General features: G+C 44.8%; 1 protein-coding gene across 2 annotated transcripts in view; it reads right to left on the bottom strand.

Moving 5' to 3' along the window:
- Window positions 1–22454, bottom strand: part of LOC138262279 (uncharacterized) — a 306864-nt gene that overhangs the window by 19355 nt on the left and 265055 nt on the right. The window contains exons 12-13 of one of the 2 annotated variants that reach the window (XM_069212168.1): window positions 13443–13539; window positions 7173–7535 (exon numbers count right to left, since the gene is read on the bottom strand). The gene's annotated coding sequence lies outside the window, so the exon portion shown is untranslated. The remainder of the gene's footprint in view (window positions 1–7172; window positions 7536–13442; window positions 13540–22454) is intronic. The other variant, XM_069212169.1, reaches the window with a different exon arrangement.

The following is a 22454-nucleotide window of genomic DNA, read 5'->3' as shown; positions in this document are numbered from 1 at the left end:
ATATAGACTTCTCACTCTTGCACTGCCGCTGTACTGATGTGATATAGACTTCTCACTCTCGCACTGCCGCTGTACTGGTGTGATATAGACTTCTCACTCTCGCACTGCTGCTTTACTGGTGTGATATAGACTTCTCACTCTCGCACTGCTGCTGTACTGGTATGATATAGACTTCTCACTCTTGCACTGCCGCTGTACTGGTGTGATATAGACTGCTCACTGTTGCACTGCTGCTGTACTGGTGTGATATAGACTTCTCACTCTCACACTGCCGCTGTAATGGTGTGATATAGACGTCTCACTCTTGCACTGCCAATGTACAGGTGTGATATAGACTTCTCACTGTTGCACTACTGCTCTACTAGTGTGATACAGACTTCACTGTTGCATTGCCTCTGTACGGTTGCACTAACACTGTACATACCTCAGATGTATAAATCCTGCCCTCGCACCAGTAAGAGCTTGATACCAGAACACCCTTTACCAGTATGGAAATGCACTACACTGGGCTTCTATCGCTCCATCAGTTTCTGTTGCAGACAAGACGGGACTGGCCAGGCATAGACATTTCACCTGGAAACTGAGGGGGGCAGTTTTGTTACTGGGCGCTGGTTTAGTTGTAAGTTGTAGTGCAGCAATTTTAAAAGCACTGCAGAGTACCTTGTATACCAACAGATTTACGCAACAATAAAAGTGCCCAGGTAACTCTGATGATTACTGTATTTGTTGGAGGGAGATCAGAGTTTTGTCCTGTGATAGCTTTGACTCATCGCAGTAGAGCAGAGGGCTAATATACGTGCTGCAAAGGACTTGTACCATGCAAGTCACAGAACAGTTTTTTGGAAAGATGAGGGGCATTGTTGGATGGTGGTGTGAGGGAACCACTGAAGAGCCCCAATATAGATTGCTGAATCTTGATGCACTGTAAGGTCATCATTTACTATCCATCAAAACCTAATACAATTGATTATATAATGAACGATGCGTTGCAGTATTTGCCATGTTTACCCAACTGTTCTAGGGGGATAATCCCCCAAACCCTCTTTGAAGTGGTCAGGCTCACTCACTATGCACCATATAGGGCGGGTGTGTGTGCCAGGGCTGCTTTGGGTTCCCAGTCAGCCCTGTCTGCGGAGAGCGTTTCCAACTCACATTGTATGCATGCTGAGCACAGCTGATATCTGTTGAGGCTTTGCTAACTCCACAGGACATCAGAGGCAGCCTTTGAAGGCTCAGTTTTATTTTTTTGTTAAAGTTGCTCACTGGCAGCGAACTACACAAAGCCCCGCCCACACTCGGCCACGCCCCCTCAGAAGGGCCATCAAGGCTGTGGAGGCAATTGACACAAAGTACCGCCCCTCCTGGTTCCCTCCTCTCACATGTTGGAGGTCTGCAGGTCTGCCGGTATCTGATTGACAACATTGTGGTTTTGTACTAACAAGGAAAACTGAAAAGCCTAATGCACTGATGTAGATAAAGCATCTGGCGTTTTGAGAATGTCAGTTCACACTGATGTTTTTACATCAGTCTTTTGGTGAGCTTCTCTGAAAAGTGTTACATCATTTTAGTACGGCTGTCTCCAAACTTTTCAGTAATAGTGTCATGGAGTCTCCAATCTTTTCAGTAATAAGAGCTACTTACGCTCAATGAAAATAAGTTCAAGCTCCTAACACATAGGTGGAGAGCTAACAGTAGCTCACGAGCTACTTGTTGGAGAAGCGTTATGTTTTCCTACAGAAAGAGCGAGCTAGTAATCAGACTTATGGGAACGCTGCACTCTCTAGTGGCCTGTAGGTAAAGCTGTTGAACGTTGAATTAATACAGGTTTCCTTTGTATTCCACTATTCTTTGATATCAAATAGGTGCCTTATATGTACCGTGTTATCCACACCAGAGGCCTGTGTACATGTTAAGGATCAAATTATATATATATATATATATATATATATATATACACACACACACACATATATATATATAAAACCATAAGTAGCATATACATTTTTTAAGCAGACCTAAAGAATATTTATATATTTTAAAAACCATAGAACATATATAAAGAAATACACATCTAATTACAAACATTTAATCAAATTACGTATGTTTTTTTACACAAGGATATGCTGTACATAACTATTTGAGTATGGTGGTTATGTAGAATAGACCCTACTTGAGTAGTCTTCTGAAGAGAAGATAGTTATCCGTAGATCTTATGTTTGGGGGTAATGAATTCCATAGTTTGGCTGCTTGAACGGAGAACAATGTACCGCCTATTGCCTTTTTCATGTATGGTGGGGTTTTGAGGCGGCGTGCAAACCTAAACCTAGGGAGGTTCCTTTGTTGAATGTATTTGGTGATTTTATTCCTGATGAAAGGAGGTCCTGTTCCATGTACTGCAAAGCAAAGCAGCTTGAGGATTGATCTTCTGGTAACCGGTAAGCAATGTAGGGCCCTCAAGGCAGGGAAGATGTGGGCTAGTCGCTTTACATGTAGGACTAGTCCGGCAACAGATTTCTAAATCCACTGTTGTCTTTTCATGGTTGATAAAGATGATCTGTGGTAGATGCTATTGGTGTAATCATGTTTAGGCAGCGCCAGAGAGAGAGAGCCTGGACCTTGTGTGGCGATCCAGAGTGGAGAGCATGCGTCGCAGAGTTTTCATGGTAATGAAGCTGGACCTTGCTGCTCATTGTCCACTTGGTCATTCATTGATAGCGTTGGGTACGTGGTGATTCTAAGGTTTATTACTTCCTTAGGCAATTTAGAAGGTGGTCGCAGATCATCGGGCCACATGCAGAAGTGCGTCATCATTTTTCCAGTCGCCACATGTCAGCATTTCAGTTTTTGAAGCATTCAGTTTGAGATCGCTCCATGTCATCCAGTCATCAATGGCTTTGAGGCAACTGAAGATTTCTGAGCTTCCAAAGTCTTTGGGGCTTTCCAGTTTCAGACATATTTGTGTGTCATCTGCATAGTTGTAGCGTGTGAGCGCAAATTCATTGACCATTGTTGGTAATGATTTCATGTACATGATGAAAAGCATGTGTGAGATGAATAAGATGAGATGAAGTAAGGTTTGGATGACAAAAGTGGAGTATGGATAATATTTGTTCTGTTTTTAAGGTAGGATGTGAACCAGTTTAGAGTACTCCCTTCTACGCCAGCTTCATAGAGTCTTTGTGTTAGGGTGTCATGGTCAACTGTGTTAAAGGCAGTTGCAAGGTACACGAGAAGTAGTGCAGCAACCTGTTCTGGCTTAATGTGTCTTTAAGGTCATCCTGGGTGGAATCCAGCTTGGTAGACTGAAAGTATGGAATTATCTTCAATGAATAGTAACACCTGGGCAAAATGCTGCTCTAACACTTTCTTCCAGGAAATGACCATTCTTTATTGGTCTGAAATTGTGGGGGGCTCATGAGGGTCCAGGGTTGTTGTCTTTAATAATGGGAGTATGTATTCCTTTTTTAGGTCTTCAGGAAATATTCCCATTGTTTAAGAATTATTGATTATTCTTCCTACTAGTGTGGCACCAGAGGCAGATAAAAGATTGTTCTTTATGAATTGGTGGCTAAAGGTCAGAAAGGCAGCTGTTTTGTTGTTCCTAGTGGTATTAGAATGTCAAACGTTTCCTGGAGCCAATCAAATTTTTTTTACGGAATTTACTGTTTCTAGATCTGTGTTGGATGTTAGTTGTGTTTCTAACTATTCAATATTGAGTTTGCTTCATGGTCGATATGTGAATGCATGCAAGGTGGCCTTAGGTGTGTTGATTTGTGTTTGTGTCTTGCAAACCTACCAATTGGTGGTCCTATGTGATCGGAGCAATTCTTTGAAAGGTAACTAAATCTGAATTTGCATAAATGACATCTAGGATGTATCCAACGATGTGTGTGGACGATCTGATGTAGGCTCAGTGTGGCTAGGCCAGTGTTGATAGTTTGTGGTGGGCCAAACTGGGTTTGTCACCAAGAACGTATAGGTTAGAGTGTAGTGTTTCAAGGTTTGAAACTGTGGCTAGAAATGTGTTTTGGAATGTTGCATTGCTAGGTGGAGGTCAGTAAAGGAGATGGAAGTTACAGGAGAAAGTTTAGTGTAGAGTTGCATCTGGTGATGAGGGCCTCACTACCTTGTATGTAAATGTCTGTTTTGTAAAGTTGTGTTGTTTGCTTGTATATACCAACTAGTCCGCCTCCTCTTTTGCCTATACAATTTTGTGTGATAGTTTGGTAGCCTGGACGAACGGCTTCATGCAACACTGGGGCCATGTCATCTCCCAACCATGATTCAGTTCTAAAGAATAAGTCGGGTTGTTTGTCAGTGAGTAGGCCATAGACGTGGTGCTTGTTTTTAGAGTGTGATCGAACATTTATTAGTGGGCAGATTAAATATTGTGTTTTGGTGGTGGTGGTGGTGGTGACTTTGTTTCCTAAAAGAGTGAACAGTATTATTAGAACTTGTAGCAGGTGTGTCAGTGCTGGTATTAACGGTGTGAGGATAGCAACAGTGTTGATTTTCTATATTGTATTCCTCATCTAGCAGGCACAGAAGGCAGTTGGGTCTGAGTGTATAGATGGTGGATGAGAGTGAGTTGGTGAACTGTGTTGTTTTTGTAGAGTAGTCTTGTTGCATAATAGACCTGGAGATACAAAGTTGTGAAGAGTGGCATGTTGTTTATTTTGTTTGCATCTTAAGGTGGAAGGTGTATGGACTGGGGTGCTGGTGGCGTATGAGGTCATGTTTTAAGACTCTAAGGGCCAGATGTAGCAACTTCCGCATTTGCGATTCAGAAATTGCGAGTCTGTGCAACTCGCAATTTCCGAATCGCAAATGCGGATGCAGAACGGTGTCTCAGACACCGTCTGCGACTCGCTATGGGGTCGCAAAGACCCACCTCATAAATATTAATGAGGTGGGTCGCATTTTGCGACCCCCTGGCGAGTCCCTGAACTCATAGGGATGGTGGCCTGCCGAAGTCAGCAGACCTCCATGTCTGTGACTGCTTTTTAAATAAAGCATTTTTTTTTTGCAGCCCGTTTTCCTTAAAGGAAAACGAGTTGCAAAATAAAAAAAATAACAAAACCATTTGGTATTGTTTTTTCAGAGTAGGCAGTGGCCCATTGGACCACTGCCTGCTCTGAAAAAACCTTTTGGGCAACATTCACAAATTTGCGAATTAGTTACCACTAGTGTGACACTGGTGGTAACTGGGAATTGCTTTGCAACTGCATTCGCGGTCACAAAGCAATTCTGCATTGCGATGCTAGTCGCAAATAGGAAGGAAACACCCCTTCCTATTTGTGAGTCGCATTCACAATTTGCGAGTCGGTACCGACTTGCAAATTGTGAATGTGCATCGCAGAAGGCTTTTTGCGTGGCGCAAACTGAGATTTTCGCAGTTTGCACCATGCAAACAGTTTACTACATCAGGCCCCAAGTTGTGCTACGGATGAGAGGCAGGTGAATGAGAGTTATTGTGTTGGTGTATTTGTGTTAGGTGTTGGAAAGGATAGAAAATTTGGGAGTAGAGATGGTTTAGGATATGTATTTGGGTAGTCATAAGGATGCATGTGTGTTTCTATTTTGTGATGGCGTGTATGCATGTAAATTACTGTTGGTTGGTGAAAGTTGAATGATAAAGGGAGAGATGATGTGTTTTAGAAAAGAGTGCATGCAGTGTGTGAGATGATGGGCAAGAGTTATGAGTTTGTTAGATTTGATCTCAGAAAGGTGTAATGTATGTGGTGGAGTGAAGTGTAAGGATTGTTTGGTTGTGTGTTTTTGGTAAAAAGAGGTGGAAAGTGTTGGTGGATGATATGATGGAGGGATGAGTGTAGTCTTGGTGGTGACAGAATGGGGGCTATTAGGAGCAAGTAGAGGGTAGAGCTGGTGTTTTGTATTATGAACACGCAGTGTGTATCTGGATGGATTAAGGTTAGGTATAATGTGGGTTTGTGTCGTGTTGGTGATGTGTGCATTTGCTGGCAGTTAGTGTAGAAGGGTGTATTGTTTTGGTTTGTGTGGTTGTTGAGTCATCGAAATGTGGATAGGGTTTGTAGTAAGTGAGTAGAGTGCATTTGTTGAGAATGTGTTATTTTGTTTGTGGATGAGCGTAGAGGAAGGTTCATGGGAAAACGGCAGCACTTCTGGACATAGGCCTGAGCTAAACAGGCAACTGCCCTCGTCCTCTATGTCCGGGCTGAGGCACCCTGAGCCACAAGGATAGATAAGCCCAATGGTCAGGTGATACTTTTGGCCAATCGGAACCCTACTCCATCAGAACCCTAACCTAAACCCTAGGACCAATGGGAAACCTGCTCCTATTAACCACAGAACTAGCACTATCAGCTAATCAGATTTCAAATCCAAAAACCAAAGTCCAATAGAAACCCTAACCCTAGGAGCCAATAAGAGCACAGATGCAACAACCAGTAAGAAAGGTATATAAGGGCATGTGACCTTAAACACAGGCTGGTGGTCAGGGGGTTGCTCCTGACGTCAGAATCTCCTTGAATATAGACAGGCTCAATCCACACTTTGCAGTTCCTGTTTAATCCTGCAGTTAAGGCCCAAGTTTAAAGTCCCTAAAAATACTGCTTTTTGTACACTTAAATCACTTTTTCAAAATCAAGAGCTACCCACACTTTCCAAACACAGTTTAAACCACTAAGAAGATTAAGCTGTCTCAAACCAACTCTGGCTAGGATTAGGGGTGTATTTTCCATTTCTTTATTTATAGCTTGTACAACTGTGGTAAGGGGGTGCCTTCTTCAGGCCTTAGCACAGCATCAGAAAAACAAGAAGACGAATGTAAACAGCCACAGGTAGAAGAAAACAGCAGTTTTAAATGTGCATATTGCATAGAAACTAAGAGATAAATTCAAACAGTCATGGATAGAGCAAAAGAACAGTTTTAAAGTTTCCAAATACACAGCACAGAGTCTGTGTTTTCATTGCTATCTTTGTCTCTACTCACTGGGCTGTCTGGGGCTCAGAGAAGCTGGGCTACAAAATGCAAAATACCCAAACAACTACATTTGTTAATAGCTCCATAAACGTAATCATTTACAATTAGTAAAACTTAAGTAAGATTACACAAATATATTTAATGGTAATATTAGATTTTTTGTTGCAAGGTGAATTTATATATTTCTAAATAAAACTGGGTGACTTACTGTACTTTGTATTTTAGGGCTCTACCAATCACAGAGCACCATGTGTCCCTGTAGAGTGCAGTGTCCGTCAGCTCCAGTCAAGTGGCCTGTCTGGTCCTCTGACATCTTCCATATGGGCTGCCGGCTAGGGGTTGTGGTCAGGACTGCTATGACACAATGAGGCCCTAATGGCCTCTTTTTACTGGCTCCTCCTAGTGGCTGGAGCAGGGGTGAACACGTCCACCAGGGATGATCTTGCCTTCCAGTCCGCCTCACCATCACCGCCGCAGTTCAGAGTCCATCCCTTTGTAGTACAGGTCTGTACTGGCTGTGTGCTCCCCTCATGTGGAAGGTGTCCTTCAGAGCAGTAGCCACTTAGATCTTCTGGAACAGAAGAGCACAGGTAAGTTTTTGAGCAAGGTCAGTGGGTGAATCCATGTTCAGCCTAGTACCATCATGCACAGGTGGAGGAGGTACCGTAAGGGGCAAGGGAGGAGCCTATCTACAGAGACACATATTTATTTATTATTTTTTAATCAGTACCCTTCTTACAGCCTTAAACTTGACCCATCAACAAGGGCAAGTGATCACTGCACAAGTAAAGGTAGGGTCCGCACTCTAAGCCTTGGTACTCTGCTGTGTCTTTCCAGCGGCCTCCGTGACTTAAGGCACCTACCGCAGGTATTGTAGTTTCCTGTGGATTCTTGGCACAGGCTGCGTGACACAGCCCATGAATAATTCCCCCAACCTAGCTTGGCTCACTGTTCACCCAGGCCAGACAGGGCCATGTATTACCCTCTGAGGGAGGCCAGTGGCTCTTCAGTAGCCATGCTACTGTAGGGTTCAGGGAAGTTCAGTGCACCATGGGAAACCATAGAGTTATGGTTGTCCTTCTGTTGTCCAGTCAACCTGCATACACCTGGGTCCCCTCCTTGTAACTCGAAGTGTGTAGATTGCCATATCTGAGGAACTTCAGAGTTTTTTTTGGTTTGAATTGTACCCATCACACCCATACATTTCCTGAAAACTCTCTTCAGTTGAGTGAGTTGCATTACAATGAGTAGTAACTGATCTTAATAGACAACCAGGACCTTTGCACTTCTTCACCCTTACATCTGCTCTTATTTTGTCTCTATTCCTGCCAGCAGTGCATTCTGGGGATGGACTGTGGTCAGGCCCAGCAAAACCTGGAAAAAGGCAGGAAATCTACTTCTGTGATAAATATTCCAGTCTCTGTAGCCGTAGGAACAAGGATGGGACATTTTGTACAACCCTTTGTACACTTTCCTTTTGTCTGTCCGGGTGCGTTTGGCCACACCCTATGCCCACCTCCTGATGCTAGTGTGAACTGGCACCGCTAAGGACACAAAGTTTGTCCACATGCACATACTGCTACTCCCCACCCATGCCCTGTACCCAAAACGTGATGCCCCACTTTTGCCAAATTCTCCTTGGGGTGGGAAGCACACCCTTGGCAAGAGGAAGAGGCTGTGCTGCTGGTCCCCAGTGAAGATAAGGTGGTGGACTGCGCAGGGTGTAGAGAATCTTCCCTTCACTGGACGGAGTCAGGTCCAGCTTCCAGCTCTAACGGGGAGATGGCAGAGTCTGGAAGGCCTTTGAAGTTCCCCAGCCTAATGTGTGACCCCGAAAGCTTGTGTGTGATTTCAGCTGTGTGAGCACTAGGGGCCCTCCACCCCATTGGATCCTCCGGAGAACCGTGTATGTGTAGCTGCAGCCATTAGTGAGGGCTGATGAGTAGTCTCTGTACCTCTGTATTTGTCAACCCCCTATGAAATGTGTTCATGTGCCTCCACCAATCATCCCTAAAAAAAATAAAAAAAACTCTACATGTGACCAGGATCCGTAGAGAGAGAGCCCCACAAACCCTGTGGCCGACAAGGCCCCCATGGTGTAGGGAGGCTCATGTGCCTCCGTTATACACCGCTACCTTCCTTGGGTCCCTGATCCTAGGAAGACCCTGCAGATTACAAAGGTCATTGAACCCCCATCTTCCCACGAAGTTCCCCTTGGTCGGTTATGTATACTTTTAAAGCGCACCATCACCTGCAAAGATATCCCAACACTGAGCAAGTGTGTGTGTCTAGTTCTGCCTATGGTATGTTAGTTAACTGAAAAAACAGGTCTTCATCTTTTGTGGAATTCAAGAAGAGTGGAGGAGGCCCTGATGTGAAGTGGGAGGTTGTTCCATGCTTTAGGATCAATGTAAGAGAACGCTTGTTGTCCTGATGTGGATCTGGTTCTGTTTACGTGTGGGATGTGTGCGAGTAGGAGTCCTGTGGATCGAGGGTGCCTGGGAGGTTCATCAAGACTTCTGCCTCCTTCAACATGCGAAGGAACAGCACGTACTGGCACCAATATCCAACTGTGAGCCAATGGCTGGATGAAAGGAGGAGTTTCATCTAATACATATTTTGGCCACTAAATGACCCATAATATAAAATTACATATTCATCTGTTCATTTAATGTTTGACATTGTAATGTTGTTTACATATTCATCTGTTCATTTAATGTTTGACATTGTAATGTTGTTTACAAGTTTAGCAATTGATGGCTAATACTTGGGATCTGACAGGTCAAGTGGAACAGAGATACACGTTACTTTATGGGAAAGCACATTTTCCGGTGCATTAACAAAGAAAGAAAATTATCTGTCCTCTGGACAAATAGAAAATAAAACAAACTGCACAGTGTGAAGAGAATGCAGACACCAATGACAGAAAGCAGCAATCTCAGGGGGCTTACTTCTTGGAGCATATCTCAGTGAGGCTTGTTTCTAGGAGGACAACTGTTTCAGTTCATCTTACATCTAGGAGAAGAACTATCTCAGTCCGGATTACTTCTAGGAGTAGAGGGTTACTTTTATGAGAAGTATCTCAGTGAAGTTTCCTTACTAGAGGAGACCAATCTTAGTGATACTTTCTTACTGAAGGAGACCAATCTCAATTAGGCTTACTTCTAATAGAAGAACTATCTCACCGAGGCTTACTTCCTGGAGGATAACTCTCTCAGTGAGGCTTACTTCTAAGACGAGATGTAGTGCACAGAGTCCAGGGGTTCCCCAGAGGCTTAACAGAGGCTAAAGTAGATAATACTAACGGCTCTCTTTTGTGGTAGTGCAGTTAGGCTTATCAGAGGGTAGGGCAAAGCATTTGTTGTACACACACAGACAATAGAAGCACACACTAAGTGACTTAACTCCAGATCAATGGTTTTATATAGCAAACATCTTTTCTTAATTTATTTTTAGAACCACAAGATTCAAGTTTCAGGTAAGTACTTCAATAGATTCTTATTTTATACATGTATCAAAGGTACTTTGTTTGAAATCGATAAGTTATACAGTTTTTTATTTATTGGCAATAATCTGTTTTAAAAATGGACACTGCAATTTTCAGAAAGAGTTCCTGGGGAGAAGAAATGTTGGATCATTTTACAGGTAAGTGCAACACTCACAGTTTCAGTCTCCAGGTTTTAGGAAGTCCACTGGTTGAGGTTCAAGTTAACCCCAAACACCCACCACCAGGAACACGGGGCCGGCCGGGTACAGAGGGCAAAGATGAGCAATATTAATGTGGGCTCCTATGGAGACACGGGGTACTCGGAGTCAGGGCTACCTGCAGCTAAGTGCCTGTGACTTGGAAGGCAGACAAGGGGGAGTTAGAGGAGCACTGGAGGGGCCACAAGTGGCACCAAACACACCCTCGGAGGCACAGGGGTGGCCGGATGCAGGGTGCAAACAGTACGTCGGGTTTCTAATGCTGGTCTATGAAGGGACTCCGTGGGTCACTCAGAGGCTGCAGGCGAGGTCCAGGGCGGTGTCTCAGGCACACCATTGGTTGGACAGGGAGGAGGTCCGTCTGCTGAACGTAGCTGCACCAGATGTCAGTTTTTCAAAGGTCTGGGGGCTGCGGGTGCAGTGTGTCTTTAGGCATTGGATATCTTCGTCCAGAGCTTAGCGGTCAGGGAGGTCCTCGGGATTCCCACTCCAGGCACCATCGTGGAGTGGTCAACCCAGGGGGAGCACTTGTTCAGAATCACCTGGGGATCCTCTCTAGCTGGTTGGGTCACCTGGACACAGGCCGTGGGCATCGGGTGCAGAGTGGTTAGCACTCATGCATTCGGAGTGAGTCCTTAGTTGGTTTTTCTGGGACAAGGCCGCTGTCCTCAGGAGTTCTTGGTCCTTTTGGGTGCAGGGCAGTCCCCTGGAGCTGAGCAGAGGTCGCTGGACTCACTGGACACAATGCTGTTCTTTTGCAGGGTCTTTGAAGCAGGAGACAGGCCGGTAGGGATGGGGCCAAAGCCATTGTCTTCCTTCTCTGCTGGGGGTTTCAGCTAAGCAGTCCTTCTTGTCTGGTCGCCAGGAATCTGGTGAGTTAGGTGCAGGGCAGCCCTTAAATACAAGATTTAGGGGTGTTACAGGGGTCAGAGGGCAGTAGCCAATGGATACTGTCCCTGAGGGTGGCTACACCCTCCTTGTGTCCACTCCCTTTGGGAAGGGCGGCACATTCCTATCCCTATTGGTCCCTGTCCTCCAAACCTAGATGGAGGATTCTGCAGGGAGGGGGTCACTTCAGCTCTGGACACCTTAGGGGTGGTCCCAGCTGAAGTGGTCACTCCTCCTTGTTTTTCTTAAGTTTCCCACTGAACTTGCTGTCAAAAGTAGGGCTTTGTTCCGGGGGCGGGCACCTCCACTAGCTGGAGTGTCCTGGGGCACTGTAACACGAGGCCTTAGACTTTGAGGCTCACCGCCAGGTGTTACTGTTCTTGCAGGGGGGAGGTGTGAAGCTTCTCTACCCAGAGTAGGCTTTGTTTCTGGTCTCAAAGAGCATAAAGGCTCTCACCCCATGAGGTCAGAAACCTGTCTTAGTGGTAGGCTGGCACAGACTGGTCAGCTTTACACTAAGGGTTGGTTTAAATACAGGGGGAATCTCTAAGATGCCTTCTGGGTGCATTGTACAATAAATCCAACACTGGCATCGGTGTGGGTTTATTGTGCTGAGAAGTTTGATACCAAACCTCCCAGCCTTCAGTGAAGTCATCATGGAGCTATAGAGTTTGTATTGACAAACTCCCAGCCCATGTACTTAATATGGCCTCACTCCACTTACAATGTCTAAGAATGGACTTAGACACTGTAGGGGCATATTGCTCCTACAGCTATGCCCTCACCTGTGGTATAGTGCATCCTGCCTTAGGGCTTTAAGGCCTGCTAGAGGGGTGACTTACGTAGGCCACAGGCAGTGTTTTGTGGGCATGGCACCCTGAGGGGATGCCATGTCGACCTTGTATTATGTGTCCCCACCAACACATACAATCTGCAATGACAGTGTGCATGTGTTAGGGTGAGGGGTCCTTAAGGGTGGCATAACACATGCTGCAGCCCTTAGGGACCCTCACTAGTCACAGGGCTGTTGGTACCACTTGCACCTTTTACAAGCGACTTATCTGTGTGCCAATTGTGGAAACAATGGTACATTTTTTGTGAAATAACACTGGTGCTGGAGCCTGGTTAGCAGAATCCCAGCACACACTCAGTCAAGTCAGCATCAAGATCAGCCAAAATGCTGGGGGGTAACTGCCACAAGTGACAGTTTACTACAGAACTCTCTCAGTGAGACTTACTTCCAAGAAGAGATCTATCACGGTGAGGCTTACTTCCTGGAGGTGAACTCTCTCTGTGAGGCTTACTTCCTGGGAGGTGAACTCTCTCTGTAAGGCTTACTTCTAAGAAGAGCTCTATCTCGGTGAGGCTTACTTCTAAGAGGAGATTAATCTCAATGAGGCTTACTTCTAAGAGGAGAACTATCTCAGTAAGGCTTACTTCCTGGAGGAAAACAATCTCAGTGAGGGTTACTTCTAAGAGGAGATCTATCTCAGTGAGGCCTACTTCCTGGAGGAGAAATATCTTAGTGAGTCTTACTTCTAGGAAGAGAACTCTCTTTGTCCGGCTTAAAGTTGGCAAACTATCTCAGTGAGGGTTATTTCTAGGAGACCTTTGTGTCCAGCTTGGTTTTGTAGAACACAAATCCTAGCAGTATTTCAGATATCTTCATAGGACTAGAGGAGTCTTGTTTAAGTATCACTGGTGCACAGACCTCTAACTAGAAAACCCGCAGGAAGAATGCTGTGTGTGTTATTTAAAAAACCTTGGCTATCCATGTTATATCAATGTTGAACTATGGCTGACATGTCTGGACTGTTTTAATCACACATTCCACCAGGGCTCAGTCCTATACCACATGGTCCTTTTCTTAGGAACTCACACCTACCTGGAAGAGTTCTTGCCATGGCAAGTGATCCAGGTTCCTGCATCCCAGCCGACTATCCACCTTCATCCCAGTATTCAGGAAAACTGCCCTGCCATTCCTGCAAGTGAGAGAGAAGATTAGTGCAAAGTAAATCAAGACTCCTGGTAAGAGACCATTCAATGGAGACTAAATTAAGTCATAATTCAGACATCAGTGAGCATCACAGCAGAAAATAACACCAAGCACAGCTTGTGAAAAAGGTGCAGGCAAGAAAAAAACATGAAACAGAATGGAAAGGCAACCAGGGCTTCCAAGTAACAAACCCTTCCCTGAGAACATTGGGTCTCAACATTAGAAAGGGCAGATGCACGTGCACAGGGGACACCCAACTAACTTGATGTACTTTCAAGAATCACCTTCTGTTAAAGGTGCTTGTTTAATGTAGCATGAATTACCCACATTGTCTGGTCCAGGTGAATAAGTGCTCACTTCCTGTAGGCAGCGTCCAGGTGTACTTGGGAAGGGCCTTGTCTAAGATAACTCTGCAATCGTTTCTTGCACTCTCCTTTTTCTACAACTCAACAGCAAGAGAGGAGGCCTGGGGGGACTTTTAATGCTGCCGGAGTAATTACAGTAATTACACATTACTCTTGTGATGCGACATTACCAATGTTACGTGATTAAGCCAACTTGAGTAATTAAGAGTGATTTTTGGCAAATATCCTAGGAAAATTAGGAGTAATTACGCTAGCGAGAATTACACCAACCTCTACATGAGTCCACAGGCGCAGACCTGACCGCAATCCCATCAACTCAAGGGGACACTGGACTGACGTTGCTCAAGGGTTGCTCGGACATTGTGAGAGATCACAAAGTCTACAAACAAAGTCCTGCTGGATTGTCCTGGATATTACACTGCAAAGGTAGACAAACCTCTGGCAGCTCTACGGAGGGGATTTGGGCTTTAGAACTGGATGCTCTTATCGCAAGGATTTTGTGGGGCCTCTGGTAAAACAAAATATTGTTTGGGGCACCTTTTTGTAACTTTCTGTGATGCTAAACAATAATGAATTTTACGATAAAGGTTAAATTCCAGAAATACACACGTTGAGCAATAGAGAAAGTTTACTCTTCTTGGGGCCCTCGTAAGGCGGGGGCCCAGGGTAATTCCCGCTTTGCCCATGCAGGTGGTCTTGGACTGGTGTGGAACAGCCACTAGTTCTGTCAAACACCTTACACAGATTATTTCAGGGGGTCCTTAGAAGGACATAGTCGACTAAGCCAAGATACTGAAGCTTCTGACGAGAGCATACAGAACTATAGTTGGGTAACTGATTTAGGGGGATGTTGGACACACTTGCCTAATTGACAGTGACCTGCAAGCCTTACTGTAGTGTATGTCCCATGAGATTCTGAAGCTAGACGAGCACGCCTGCGCATTTCCCCATAGAATAACATGGGCCTTACCACAGAGAGCTATAGAATGCTTGGGGCACTGTGCAACACCGAAGACGCCAAGACTTTTGTGTTTGCAGTGTTCTTTATTTCAATTACCCTCCAGTTCTACTTGCAAATAAAAGGCCCACCACTGGCACTGATTGAACACTAAGGGGGTCATTACGACCCTGGCGGGTGGCGGTAATTTGGAGAAAGGTACTGCCAACAGGCTGGCGGTACCTTTTCCCAAATTATGACAGTGGTGGTTTGGCTCAAGCCAAACAGCAATGTACCACTCCGTCCACCAATTTGGTAACAGCCGCCGGGCTGGAGACTTCAGTCTCCAGCCAGGCAGCCGTCACAATCCCACCCTCGGGATTATGACCCCGCCTACCACCATGGTTTTCGTGGCAAGCAAAAACCAAGGCGGTAGGCACTATCAGTGCCAGGAAATTCCTCCCCAGGCACTGATAGGATTCTCCCCGCCCCCCTCCCCTGAGTCCTCCCCGACCCTCCCCCTCCCGACATCAACACACCCACACGTGCACACATACACACTCATACACACATGCATACCCACATCCACCCACTCATGCAAACATACATACCCACACACAGCAACACACATTAACATACAGTGTCATACACACGCATTCACAACACATAACATACATTTACACTCACATTCCCTCATTCATGCACGCATTCCACGTGACTCACACCCACATGCACGCACACAAAAACAGACACACAGACACACACACACAAACCCCCCCACCCCTCTCCTCTAAGAGAACCCGACTTAACCTGCTTGCAGAGGGTCCTCCGGCAGGAGACGGGACGCGGTGCTGCTGCAAGCAGCAACTTATGCCAGAAAAATACCACCAGGCCGTATCATGGAACATGATACGGTAGGCAGTGTCTTGCTGGTGTGGCGCTGCTGCTTGCCATCCGCCACCATGATCATCAACAGAATTCCGCCAGCCTTCTGGAGGAATTCTGCCTACGGTCATAAATGCAGTTGGCGGCTGGTAGTCACAGCGATGGTATGTTGGTGGCCGTCGCCTTGGCAGTAGGGCGCATTTGCCGCCAATGTTATAATGAGGGCCTAAGTTTGTAATTAAGCTGCCTCTGCTTGCAATCTTGTGCCTCTGTCTGGAGTAATAAGTGTAAATTATTCGATCAGTTGGTGTCCGTTAGTACCTGAAGTTGTGGAGAACCATGGTGAGCACCAGGCGGCATCATGGATATTGCGTCAGGACCTTGAACTAACGTCTTGCACTGGACAACTCTGAATATTAAGACAGATGAGCACCAACGATCTGGAAAGACACAAAAATCAGCGACATTGTGGTCAAGAATAACTCAACGCTGTTGAAAAAATATGCATCTGAGAAAGAACAGTTTTATTTTAAAGTATATCCTCCAAAACGTTCTGAAAATGTTTCTGCAAGATGTAAAGGGAGGACAGTTCATGACTGAGCTTCTCCATCCAGATGATGTAGAAGGCCCCTAGAGTAAACTGACATATTGGCTGGGTTTAGAAGGTGTTACACAAAATGATCAATGAAGTCAACATTCCTTGTTGCATGGAAGGGCTGGGAAGCTTGGTCCAAGGTCCACAGGAAACCCAGGGAGGGAAGAGCAACTGTTTGAGCTGAAGAAGCTTGACAAACTAAAGTGTTGGTATATTGGAAAAATGTAAAACTGTCTGTGGTGGGTGAGAACATCTACATTAAAGTGGACGAAGGGGCCAGGTTGAAGAAGAAGATGGATGTGGGTTTACCACAAAGTGCAGCCAATAGAGGACCGTGGCCTATAGAACTGGAAGTGCGTTAAGGTATCCAGTGAATTCAGAGATTACAGGGGAAGAAAACACAGGAGTTATAGGACTTGCTCTTGAAATGAGCCATTTATAATGTTGAAGCCATCACCTATACACAGTTTTACCTTCAAGATAGTAAGACTGTGAGGCACCTGCCCAGACAAGAGGACAGCGGGTTGGCCTGAGCCAGATTCTGCTGTTGTTGAAGGGCTTATAAAAGACCAAGAAAGGCAGCTGAGAGTTATTTGTAGAAACCTTTAGTAGCCAAACCTGATAAAAGCTCATCAAAGATGAGAAAGGTGTATAGATGTCAGACCTCAGCTTAAAAAGTTTGTTGTGTCTCGGTTCTACTGAAGCACCAGTATTGAAGTTTAGTTTCATCATTGAACTGTGAGAATGAAGATTCTCCAAGTGTAATTAGTAGAGAATCTAGATTTCATTAAGGACACGGAGGCCGCACTAAGCATGGACATCCTTTAATGCAACTCCAAGCACCGTCCTTTAAAAAACACATCAACATTGCAGAATCCGAACCCTTAACCCATAAAAATTCCTTGAAAAGAATCCTCTTCCTCCTTTAATTGTGAATCCATGTTTCTTCAAGTTAACTCAGGCACTTACTTCTTCCGCACAAAATGAAAGTCATTGTTTTCTACAAAGTTAAAAACACAAAATATTAATCCCTCTCCCTTTAATACTGTTCACTTTTTAAAATGTTCACCTAAAGTTAACCAAAAAAATCTAACAACAACATTTCCACAAATATACACAATCAAAAAACATAATTCTAAGGTAAAACCTTCTGGCATTACAAAAGCAATTGTATTTCTGTCAATTGTTTTCCTCATTTTTTTTTTTTTTAAAGAGAAAAGCATGGCGGGCAGGATAATGGAGCCTCCACGTCTAATTCAATCTAGAATCTCTATTCTTTACATGTGTGATAAAGACGTGGTCGTTGTTGAGACTGTATTGTTAAGGCATGCGTGATATGCACAAGCAATATTCCATCATTCATCGTCATTATGCATGTTGGTAGCTTTCCAACACTATCAGTCATATGTACAATCGGTTTACAATATTATTCTGTAAAGTTTGCAGCTTCTGACTAATCAGCTGCTTTCAACAGATCTTCCAATCTACTGGAATTCCAAAATCCCTTACTGGCCAAAGCACCTCTCATGGAACGAGGTGTAAAGTTTTGCAAATCAATTCCTGCGTCTTAATTTGTCCATTTGATCCATCTAGCAATAGTTGCTGTGGTTACAGCCCTAAACGGTTTTATTAAAGAAATCAGTAATTGATCGACTCCATCAGATCTAAACTCCTAAATTCTGGACTCATGTTCTTTCATACATTGTATTAGACAAATTTCTTTGTATGAATCAAACTTTGGGTAAAAAACATAGTTTTTGTTCTCTTAGTTATCTCAAAAGTAACACCAAAAGGATCATAAACTATCACTTACCTCCAAAACCTTCACATCAGACACTCTGCAACACAATATCAAACATAACCAAGAAGCCAACTTCATGGTTAGTTTCCTAAGTTCCAAATACTTGTTACTTTGCCAAGAAACAAACAAAGAAAGCACTTTACTCACATACTATAAACCTTATACTTGGTCATAGGCGGTCTCCTCAAATGGATGCTTTTCAATAGTCTACAAACTAGAACATTATTACCCATACTACAAACTTCAATAAGATTGTGACCCACTGAAAAAAAATATGTATAACAATTAATGGTTCTTTATGACAACTTTCTCTCAAACTCTTCAACCAGAAAATGTACTACGTTCACAATAGGTGTGTCCACAGGATCCAAACCCCTTTCCAAGCACCAACAAACCCATTTATTCCTGATTCCCTTGTATCTACGTCTTGTTCCTGGAGGCCAAGACTCCTAAAGCAACACCTCAGCTGTCCCTTTAAGGCCTGACACATCTGAAGATGTCATGACACTCTCCAACAAGAAGGCTCAAAACCCCTCACTACCATAGGATGCTCTTCTACATCCACATTTTCCAAAGACCTTTGCTCGCTGGCAAATGAAAAGTAACTTAACATTCCAATTCCAACAACAAGGTGAAACCACACTTGTGACAACCAAAATGGAGTCACCAGCACCAACAGGCAAACCTTTCTTCTTACCTTCTGTAGAACCCTCTACAGCTGACCACCTTCCTGGAAGACAACAACCTGCTCGACCCCTCACAGACCGGATTCCGAACCAACCACAGCACTGAAACTGCCCTCATCTCAGTCACAGACGACATCAGAACCCTGATGGACAACGGTGAAACAGTCGCCCTAATTCTTCTCGACCTCTCGGCTGCCTTTGACACCGTCTGTCACCGCACCCTAATCACCCGCCTCCGCTCCACCGGGATCCAAGACCAGGCCCTGGACTGGATCGCCTCCTTCCTGGTAAACCGCTCCCAAAGAGTCTACCTCCCTCCGTTTTGCTCAGAACCCACTGAGATCATCTGCGGCGTACCTCAAGGCTCATCACTCAGCCCGACACTCTTCAATGTCTACATGAGCCCCCTCGCTAACATCGTACGCAAGCACGACATCATCATCACCTCCTACGCCGACGACACCCAACTTATACTCTCCCTCACCAAGGACCCCGCCAGCGCCAAGACCAACCTACAAGAGGGTATGAAGGACGTCGCAGATTGGATGAGGCTCAGCCGCCTAAAGCTGAACTCTGAAAAAACTGAAGTCCTCATCCTCGGCAACACCCCGTCCGCCTGGGACGACTCCTGGTGGCCCACGGCCCTCGGCACCGCACCGACCCCCGCAGACCACGCCCGCAACCTCGGCTTCATCTTGGACCCCCTTCTCACCATGACCAAGCAAGTCAACGCCGTGTCCTCCGCCTGCTTCCTCACCCTCCGCATGCTCCGCAAGATCTTCCGCTGGATCCCCGCCGACACCAGAAAAACCGTGACCCACGCCCTCGTCACGAGCCGCCTGGACTACGGCAACACCCTCTACGCTGGGACCACCGCCAAACTCCAAAATCGCCTGCAACGCATTCAAAACGCCTCAGCCCGCCTCATCCTCGACGTACCCCGCAACAGCCACATCTCCGCACACCTGAGACACCTGCATTGGCTCCCAGTCAGCAAAAGGATCACCTTCCGACTTCTCACCCACGCACACAAAGCCCTCCACGACAAGGGACCGGAATACCTCAACAGACGGCTCAACTTCTACGTCCCCACCCGCCCCCTCCGCTCCTCTGGCCTCGCACTCGCCGCCGTCCCTCGCATCCGACGCTCCACGGCGGGTGGGAGATCTTTCTCCTTCCTGGCGGCCAAGACCTGGAACTCCCTCCCCACCAGCCTCAGGACCACCCAGGACCACTCCGCTTTCCGGAGACTCCTAAAGACCTGGCTGTTCGAGCAGCGATAACCACCCCCTTTGTCCCTAGCGCCTTGAGACCCGCACGGGTGAGTAGCACGCTTTATAAATGCTAATGATTTGATTTGAACCCTCTGAACCATAGCAAATGGAGGGAAAGCATATACTTTCAGGCCTCTCCAGTCCTGCTGAAAGCATTCACTGCAAACACTCCTGGATAAGGAAGCCAACCGTAATATCTCTGAATTTGGTCAGTTAATCTGCTGGCAGACAGGTCTACTTCTAAAGGACCCCATGCATTGTCTATTTTTAGAAAACATTCTGCAAAGCTTGCAATCTGAAAAATCCTTCAAATATCTTGGATTCCAAACCACAGAAACATTGTCCTTTCCAGGCAAATATTCTGCCCTCAAACTGATCTTTTGCTCTACACAAAAAATCCAAAGTTCCTTTGCTAAATCCGAAAGACCAAAGGATTGAGACCCACTAACTGATTTATATAAATAACTGTAGAAACATTGTCCATTTTCAACTGAACCATACTGTTTCTCAAACCATTCTTGAAGCTCATGAGTGCATAAAGCCCTGCCACCATTTCTGAACACTTGATATGAGGATTCTTTCCTGCATTCGACCACAAACCACCAGTCTCCTGTGCACACAAGCGTGCACCCCAACCTGAACGGATGATAAGACAAAATCCGGCATATATCCAAAAATTGCACGCCCATTCCAAGCATCTAGATTCTCCAACACCAAGTCAATTCCTTCTTTGCTTCCAAATCTAAATTCTGTCTTCATACCACAAGCCTGATTGAAGAACTGTTGCCTCTACCCTTTGGAGAGCACGATAATGCAAAGGACCCAGAAACACAGCCTGTATTGATGATAAGAATCCTAGCAACCTCGCTAGCTCTCATTGTTAAACTTTTCTTCTGTAACACATAACAAATTTCTTTGCTTATTTTGTTTACCTTTTTCACTGGCAAACATACCATCACCTTCACAGTAACTATTGGAAATACTACGAGGTCCAAGTTCTAAGATGGAATCAAAACAGACCTTTCAAAGTTCACTAAGAAAACCCAAATTCTCCACTAACCTTGCGTCAACTGCAGATCTGGTGAGTTGATGCACACACTGAGATATTATCAAAATGTTGTCCAAATAAACAATCATTCACACTCCTCTCTCCTTTAGAAATTAAACCACTACTCTCCTGACCTTGGTGAAACAACAAGGAGCTGAAGATAGACCAAAAAGAAGACAACAAAACTGAAAAGCCTGACCTTTCCAAAGAAATTGAAGGTATGATTGGCTGTCTCTGGACAGTGAAATAAGCATCCTTGAGGTCTAGCTTCACTAACCAATCATTTGTTAGCAGCAAGTCCCTATAAAGGTGGATTCCTTCCATCAAGAAATGTCTGTATACATTAATCTGTTTAATTCCCTTATATTTAAAACAGATCTCCATCCTTTTTCTTTTTTTCTCTACAACAAAAAGAGTGCTTAGATAAAAATCTTCCACTCTTACTTCTATAATCGCCCCTTTTTACAACTATTTTGCAATTTCGTTTTCCACTATTAATTCCTGGTCTTTGCTCAATACCAACTCCCTTGGTTGTTTGTATTGAAATGGAATTTCTAAAAAATTCTATTTTGTAACCTTGAATAGTCTCCAAAAACCCAAGACACTTGAGTAATCTTCCCACTCTTTTCTTTGGAAAGAACCATAAGTAATCGCTGTACTCACCTTGAAATCCCAACAAACCTTGGTCTTGAGCCCAGTTTCCTCTACCTCGCTGAATTCTTCCACTTTGACACTCTGGCCAAAATGGGACTTTTGAAATCCTCGTCCAACAGAAAGTCCTCTTCTGCCGGCCCTTCCGAAAACATTCCCACTGAACATCCTACACATGCTATATTGTGCCTTATCAAACGCCATAAATGAAGTCACATACTTGCTTATACTTTTACATATTTTTGCCAAACAATAAATCTTTTGGATTATCACTTGCTTCCTTAACAGTCAGATCACTTAATTTAGGATTCATTTTCATCAGAAGTGCCTTCCTCCTTTCCACATTGAGACCTGTGCTCGCATTACCCAACAAAATCAGAGCTCTTTCACCCCATCTTCTTAATACATTTATGTAGGCTTCTTCAGCCATATCAAGTATCCATGCCAAGTGGCCCAAAAGATCCAGAGGTTTATCCTGTACTTGTTTGAGAGACCTCTCAAGGCCCTTCCTTTGCCTCCTTCCCATTTTAAATAAAAAGGTAATCAATTCTGGATCCAAATTAGCTGTTAAGCTTTACCTTGCTCCTTACATCTTTCGCTAGTGGATTCCTAATCCCTTTCTTCATAAACTGAGCCATGTGGTCCAATGGCCACCAGTC

This window comes from Pleurodeles waltl, chromosome 10 (assembly GCF_031143425.1).
Source record: "Pleurodeles waltl isolate 20211129_DDA chromosome 10, aPleWal1.hap1.20221129, whole genome shotgun sequence".
NCBI classification, from domain to species: Eukaryota; Metazoa; Chordata; class Amphibia; order Caudata; family Salamandridae; genus Pleurodeles; species Pleurodeles waltl.
The sequence above is the reverse complement of the archived record's forward strand: the minus strand, read 5'-3'. Positions and strand labels throughout refer to the sequence as shown.